Raw genomic sequence first — 7,869 nt, 5'->3', positions numbered from 1 at the left:
GTGTCTACATCTGAGGCCCCTCATCATTGGGGGCCCCTAGGTCAGTGGCCCTTCTGAGGTCCCTAGCCTTCAGGTGGATGTAGCAATTGAACTGGTGCCAGGAAGCCTTGGTAAGTTGGTGGACTTATATACCCTCAACACCTGCTGTATCTCTATGAGGATGGGAAATTGCTTAGCAGGTATTCCTCTACTCATCTGAAGAATACAATTTATTATCAAGACTAATAAAAATGATACCTGCTATTGTTCACCACCCAGTGCCACATACTTTATGTACATTCTTGCACTTAATTTTCACAACAAATCAAATCTGTAGTTACTATCCTTCTACAGTTGCCAGAAGTGAATCTTGGAGAAGTCAGGTAAGTTACCTGGGGACTGAGTTCTCAATGCCAGTGAGTGCCAGCCTAGAATTTGCACTGAAGTCTCCCTGATGTAAAAGTTCATCCTCTCAATGATTACCCCATTCCTTGCCTAGGAAGCATCTTCTCCCTGTTGCTACAGAACTGGAGCAGAGCTGGGGAAGCAGTCAGCATTTGTCCTCTTCAAACTGGCTGATTCCTGATTGGCCCAGTACTTATAGGAAGCAGATGGAGCAGACACTAGGATCCTGCTGAGCTCAAAAGAGACAGTCAAGCCCTGCTTATTTAGTCTTTTTTACATGACATTTTGCTAGAATGGAATGGTATTAAAACCAGGGCACATAAAGGCCTAGTTGAATGGATGTGTGCATTTGAAACCTAGATTGGTTGTATTATGTTTTTAAAATACTGGCCAGTTCTGCACAATGGGTTTTGTTTTAAATACCAGATGGCGACAAATTCCCAGGCAGATTGTCTCACGGTATATAGGATTTCTTGGCAGTAAACTGGGCATTTTGGGAGGTGTATTAACTCTTTCTGACCACTGAAGTGGTAGCTGATGTTTTTAAAAAGTTGACTCTCAAAAGGCTTCTCTAGTGTTAAAGACAGACTCAATCAGAGAATTCAGAACTACTTCACTGTGTAAGTCATTATTAAAGTTAAGGAGTAAGTTACTTTCCAGGAAATTAAAATGATGTAATCGATACAAGAAAAGTATTTTTAACTTGGACTTCATGGTGATCATGGAGATGAGTGAAGATGATCTAGCCACACTGGCTTTCTGTCCCCTGACTTTGGTGAACCCTTTCCAGCCTCTAGACTTTTGTTCAAGTGTTTTCTCTGCCTAGAAGGTAGTCCCCCCCCACAGCTCCATAGTGTGGCTGTCTTTTTCTCATCCCCTTGGTCTCAGTTCAGATGTTATATCCTTGGAGAGGACTTCCTTAGGTATTCTCCATCACTTACTCTTAACCTCTTTACCCAGTTTGTTTCTCACAAAACAACATTTTGTTGTGGTTGTTCATGTGTTTACTTCCTGCTTCCTTTTCTAGAATATAATCTCTATGAGGGCAGGATCTAGTGTTTGGTGTAGTGCTGTGTTTTCAGCTTTTTGACCGTAATGCCTGGCACAATCAGGGACTCAAAAAAAAAACATTTGCTAAGAGAATGAATAATTGATTAATTCAGAGTACTTTAAAAATGTCAAATATCTTAGGAAAATCTGAAAATTTTATCTTTATATTTGATCATCATAGTTAATAATTATGAATACTCAATTTCCAAAACAGGTTGATGTTTTTGATAGATTAGAAATAGCAAGCAGATGTGTAGTACTATAGATTTTTTTCTCTTTTTTGATGAAAAATATAAAAGTGCAATGTCACATGTTATTCAGGGCAGAGAGTCTTGAAGCAATAAAGACAAGAGTTAGCCTTTATGTTTGCCTGGGAGAAAAGAGTATGAACAGAAGAAGCAGAAAAATATTTATTACTACATTGAGCACTTGTATTGAAGGACTCTTGACTGAATTCTGACAGCAGAGATGAAAAGAAAAAATAGCCTGAAGAACACCAGTGAATGGAGAATAATATTGTAGTTTTTATCTGAACTAGATTTGAAAATTCTTCATTGTCTAATTATTTCTGGCAGATATGTACTGGGTTACATTTTATGAGTCCAGGCTAGACTGTTAGAAATAGGAAAATAAATCCAGTATCCTAGTGTGATTAGAGTGAAAGAAACCAAAATGATAGTGCAGGTCTTTCAAAGGAATTGGAGAGATATTAAATTCTATTGGACTTGAATTGAAAGCCTGAAACTCTATACTAATCTGGGTAAAGAAAAAGAACATTTAATTATACCAAGAATCACCAAGTTAAGAATGAAGAAAGGCAACAGATTTCAGGAGAGAAAACAATTATGTGGACTCGGTAATACAAAGCATTGCATATCTTTAGCTTGAATCTTTTTTCACAGTTGGAATGACACTAATAGTATGTAAAAATATTATGATAGATGGAGAAACTGTGTTTTTAACTATCCCAAATTTATCTCATTTGTTTCTATGCTCTTAAGACTAAACAAAGCTCACATTTTACATTAATAAGCCCAAGAATTTGGCATCTACATCTATCTTGGTATGGATAAGAACACATTTTATTTGAAATATATTGCTTGCTTGATTACTATAGCATCTTCAAAGTGCTTCATTGCAAACTAAAATTCTTCTCCCACACTTTGTTTTAAATCCCACTGAAAAGCCAGGCAGAATCTTCATTGAAGGTCTTCTGCACATTATGGCGCCAACTGTGAGGAATCCCATATGGTACTGTGATCTTCTCTCAGCTTCTCCAAGTCAGATTGCCCCAGTCACAAGCAGGACTTCAGACCTGGAAGGGCACTGGGAACTGTAGTGGGGAGCTGCTGTTTTGGCCCCAGGGGGCTCATTCTCCTTTCTTTGGGTAACAGAACACACTCATTTTCTTTGGGGAATCAGCCCTGGACATGACCCAGGCCTGGCCACACGGCACCTCCTGTCCTGCTGGCTGCAGTGTTTGGTTAGGGTGAGCACTCACTGACCCTGGGACTTCTCAAGGAGCTATGCTCATGTTAGCCTGGAGACTGGAAGCTACCATGTAAACAGAGCCTGCTGGAAATGAAGCAACACAGAGATAGAGAGAGGCTGTCCCCTGGCAACTTTACTTGAGCAGGTGAATTCAGCCTGTCACTTGAGTTCTGACTGAATGGAGAGTCACGTGTCCCAGAGGTTCAATGTTGGTTCATGGACCAATGATTGTTTGCAATGAAGTTATCATTCATTCATGGTGAAATAAGAAAAATTAGGTTCAAGGCAATGAGTTTTTCAGCGAACTAGCTTTTCAATCTGAAGGACTGCTCCTGTTTCTAGAGATTGGATGCTTCCTATAATTTTTATTTTAAAATGTCCTTTCTTTGTGATAGCAGATGGTATCTTTTTAAATGTCCTCACTTGGTATATATGTTACGGTAAATAATGACAACTGCTGTAATTCTTAAATATCCATGGATTGACCCAATAAATTTCTTGTTTTCCTCAAGTGAAATCTGAATACAGGGAGTATTACTTATGTTCACTCAGAGAACCAGCCTCCTTCTACCTTGTGGCTCTGCCCTCACCTAAGTCCCCAAAGTCTTCTCTATTCAGCCAGCAAGCGTAGCAAGAGAAGGAAGATTTAAGGAGGGAGCATTTTATTGGTCATGGCTGGAAGTGGAGCACATCACTTCTATTCCCATTTCATTGGCCAGAATTCACCATGTGGCCAAACTTAATAGCAAAGGAGGTTGAGACATACAGGTTAGCTGTGTGCTCAGGCGGAAGGAGAAGCAGGATTAGTGACAAATTACCCAATCCCTGCCATATTTGGCAAAATTAACCTTTAGGCCTTTCATCATATCTTCTTTTGTTCTTTGAGAATTTAGTACTGCATAAGATCCACAAACATTTGGTAACCACTGACCTAGTTCATTTTCTTCATTTTATGAATTACTACTGACCGTTTTTCCTCCAAGACAACTCACTTTTAAAATTGAAATAAATGTACTATCCTGAGTCTTTTGCCAAATAACTGAACCCCTTCATGGTCCCATATCTTCAGTCTGGGTGACAGCCCCCACCTGGCCTTCCCAGGCAGAGTACAATGGGGGTATTGGGTCTCCAGTAATGGGGGAAACGTACAATGGTTGCTCTAGTCCTGAGATTCTTTTATTGCTGCACTCCATCAGAATGTCCTTGGTCCTGGAGTTTACATGGGTGCTGAGGACTCTGGGAGACTTCCTGAGGAACCTGAGGTGTCAGATGTAGTGCTGAGTAAAGGTGGGAACTCACGAATGGGATTCCTTACCTCTGTTTGTTTTAGATAAGTCTAGCCTCTATATGTATGGTTTTCAACTATTAAAATATGAAATAGCCCTGGCCAGGTAGCTCAGTTGGTTAGAGCATTGTCCCCAATATTCCAAGGTTGCAGGTTCGATCCTCCATCAGGACACATACAAGAATCAACCAATGAATGCATAAATAAGTAGAACAGCAAATTGATGATTCTCTCTCTCTATCTCTAAATCAATAAAGAAAACATATGAAATAATTTTCCTTGTATCAATTAACATTATTTAGTACCTCTCATGTTACATGGTCCGCACTTTGGGAAATATTGCTTCAAGCTGACAGCTCCTGGCTGAATGTGGCTTAGATTTTTCCATTCTCCATCCACTTACCCACCCTGAATCTCCTACCTGGGAAGGTCTCTTCTCTTCATTTCTTTATCCAAATTCTTTAGCTCCTAACAAGGCCTTTTCCTTAACAAAACCTGTTTAGCCCCCTCCGACCACAGGAGCTTCCTCCTCTTCTGGGCCCACAGATCCTCCTCTTCTCCCCATGCATGTGCCTCCTGTAGCAAGATGCACTGCTTCACCTTCAATATCCTTGTCTATGGTTATTATTGACTTTTCATTGTCTCATATCATATAATCTTTATATCTGCACACATTTTGTTGACTAAATATTTATCAAGCAGCATGATAGATGTGATAAATGAAGTTAAAAGGAAATAAAAACAGTGATATATCAATCTATTTATTTTAGTTAATCCTCACATGAGGATACTTTTTCCATTGCTTCTCAGAGAGAGTGAAGGGAGGGAGGTGGGGAGAGAAAAACATCAATGTGAAAGAGACACATCGACTGCTTGCCTCCTGCACCCACCCTGACCAGGGTGGGGAGTGAATTTATAACCCAGGTATTTGCCCTTTACTTGGAATCTAACCTGTGACCTTTTGGTGTGCAGGCTGACATTCTAACCACTGAACAGCACCGGCCAGTGCTCAATCTACTTTTTAAAAAAGAACCAACACTCATAAAGATGGAAAATACTAAGGAGGCAGATAACCCGAGCGTAGAAATAGGAAATACCAAATGGCTCAAACCTATTCCAGCATATTAATCTAAAAATGATCTAGGAAACAGGTGAAAAATGGTAAGTCATGGGTAAAGGGTGATTGCCTTAATCTAATAGAAAAATTGGAGGAAAAATTGAAAATACAATAAAATTGAATTACTCTGTCCATACTCCCAACTGCTTGGATTACTGGATTTGTAGCATTGTTGGCCTCTTCCCTTTCCTGGAACATTTTCTTGTTTGTTGGCTCTTCAATTAAGAGTCAGATTGGGAGAGGAGGCTGAATCCAAACGATGACGTGGCTGGGCTCTGCAGGCAGAGAGTTCACCTTGTTCCCTTTTGGGAAGTACAGAGGTGTCTTGAGCTTGTTCTCTCATTTCTAATGTCCTTGAGTTCAGTTTGGGTTTGAAATGGGCTATATATCTATACTAATAATAGCCTAAGTGGTCGTCACGCCCTCACGCCATCACAAGGAGGCTGCGTGCGCAGTGGGCACACACAGGTGGGTGGGACTGCGTGTGTGATGAGCCGCTCGTTGGTGGGCAAGGACTTGATGCTGCGTGTGCGCCGAGGAGGCGGGACCCCCAGCTCCGGCCTACCTCTTTGGGGCAATCATCGAGGAGCCCCGGGGTCCCAGATCTCACGCAATTTCACGTGCCGGGTCAATTGTGTGTGTGTGTGTGTGTGTGTGTGTGTGTGTGTGTGTGTGTGTATTCAGAACCTGCTGAAAGATACAGGATTCTGTTTTATTTTCTGCAATTGATGCCATAGGAAAATATGGATTTAAAAAACTGGCAGATTTCCTGTTTATTTTATTTTTTTATTATTTTTAATCCTTACCCGAGGATATTTTTCCATTGATTTTTAGAGAGAGTGGAAGAGAGAGGAAAAGACAGAGAGAAATATCAATGTGAGAGAAACACATCAATTGGTTGCCTCCTGCACATGCCCTGACCAGGGCCCGGGCCAGGGAAGAGCCTGCAACTGAGGTACGTGCCCTTGACAGGAATCAAACCTGGGACCCTGGGGTCTGCAGGCTGATGATCTATCCACTGAGCCAAACTGGCAAGGGCTACTGTTTATTTTGTTTAAATGAGGAAATCAAATATTTGAAATTATTGGAGAAATTAGTAAAGGGTTAAAATGAATATATTTAGTTTTAAAATAATTTAGATGGGGTTGGCAAAGAATAAAAACTAAGAATTTTTGTTTGCTTGATTTTTAGAGAGGAAAGATAGAAGAGAGAGGTAGAGAGAGAAACACATCTACGTGAGAGAGATACACCTGTTGATCATCCTGACCAGGGATTGAACCAAAACCCAGGTATGTGCCCTGACTGGGAATCAAACCTATAACCTTCTGGTGCACAGGAAAAGGCTCTTACCAAGTGAGCCACACCAGCCAGGGATGAAAGCTATGCATTTTTGAACACGTATTTTATGCCAGATGTTGTGATTCATTCATCCATCTATTCTTTCTTTATCAAATAGGAGATATGTTTGATGGTTCAAAATTTGAAAGGTACAGAAGGATTCCCAGGGAATCTCCCTCTGTCTTTGAGTCTCCAACTTTCCCTCCTCAGATGTCACCAGAATAATAGATCCTTGTGAGTCCTCATAGTAATATGTCATGTATGTGTATGCACACACACACACACACACACACACACACACACACACACACACCAGACAACAATATTCCTCTAGGGAAGCAGGGTGGAAGGTGGTAAAGGGAGCCAAATATATGATGACAGAAGATGATTTGACTTTGGGTGATGGGTACACAATGTAGTATACAAATTATGTGTCATAGAGATGCACACCTGAAACCTATTTAGCCTTATTAACCAATGTCACTGCAACAAATTAAATAATATAAACAAACAAATAAATAAATAAATAAATAAAATATAGAGAATTTTGTTGCTTACATAAGGTCACGCAATGACTTACTACTAGAACTGGGTTTAGAAACTTGACTTTCAACTATTTCACACTATATTATACATGAAATGTGCTGGGGCTGACTCTACCTGACCTTAAGCTCAACTAGCAGAAAACAAGCAGGAAACAAGCAAGTATACCCATTGTTCTTCTCATTAGACAGTGATGATCCTCAGGTCTTTGAATATGGACAAGCAATCACATGTAAGTTCATAATAATGTTAATCAAGGATTTTTTTTTTAAAAAATTAGATGCATATAGCTTTTGTTTTCCCTAAAGAAAGAGGCAACACTCTTAAGAATTGAGGGCTGAGAGGCTATGGTTACAGTGCAAAATATAAGAAATAGTCGAGTTGTGGAGAGCATACAAGACTACAACCTCCTTAAGGCATAAATTGGTTGTTCCATTTTAAAATGAATATTTGACACATAAAATGACTGTAAATAAAGTGTATGTATATTATAAAAGATTATAATAGAACCAACATCTGAAGACTTAACACCCAACACAGAAATCCTACACTGCCCACACCATTGCAGCTACCTGCACATTCTTTTCCCAGCCCACCTCTCTACCTTCCCCAGAGGCAGCACTATTGTGAATTTTGTGGGTTTTAAAATCAATTGGAATAT

This window comes from Myotis brandtii, unplaced genomic scaffold (assembly GCF_000412655.1).
Source record: "Myotis brandtii unplaced genomic scaffold, ASM41265v1 scaffold344, whole genome shotgun sequence".
NCBI classification, from domain to species: domain Eukaryota; kingdom Metazoa; phylum Chordata; class Mammalia; order Chiroptera; family Vespertilionidae; genus Myotis; species Myotis brandtii.
The sequence above is the reverse complement of the archived record's forward strand: the minus strand, read 5'-3'. Positions refer to the sequence as shown.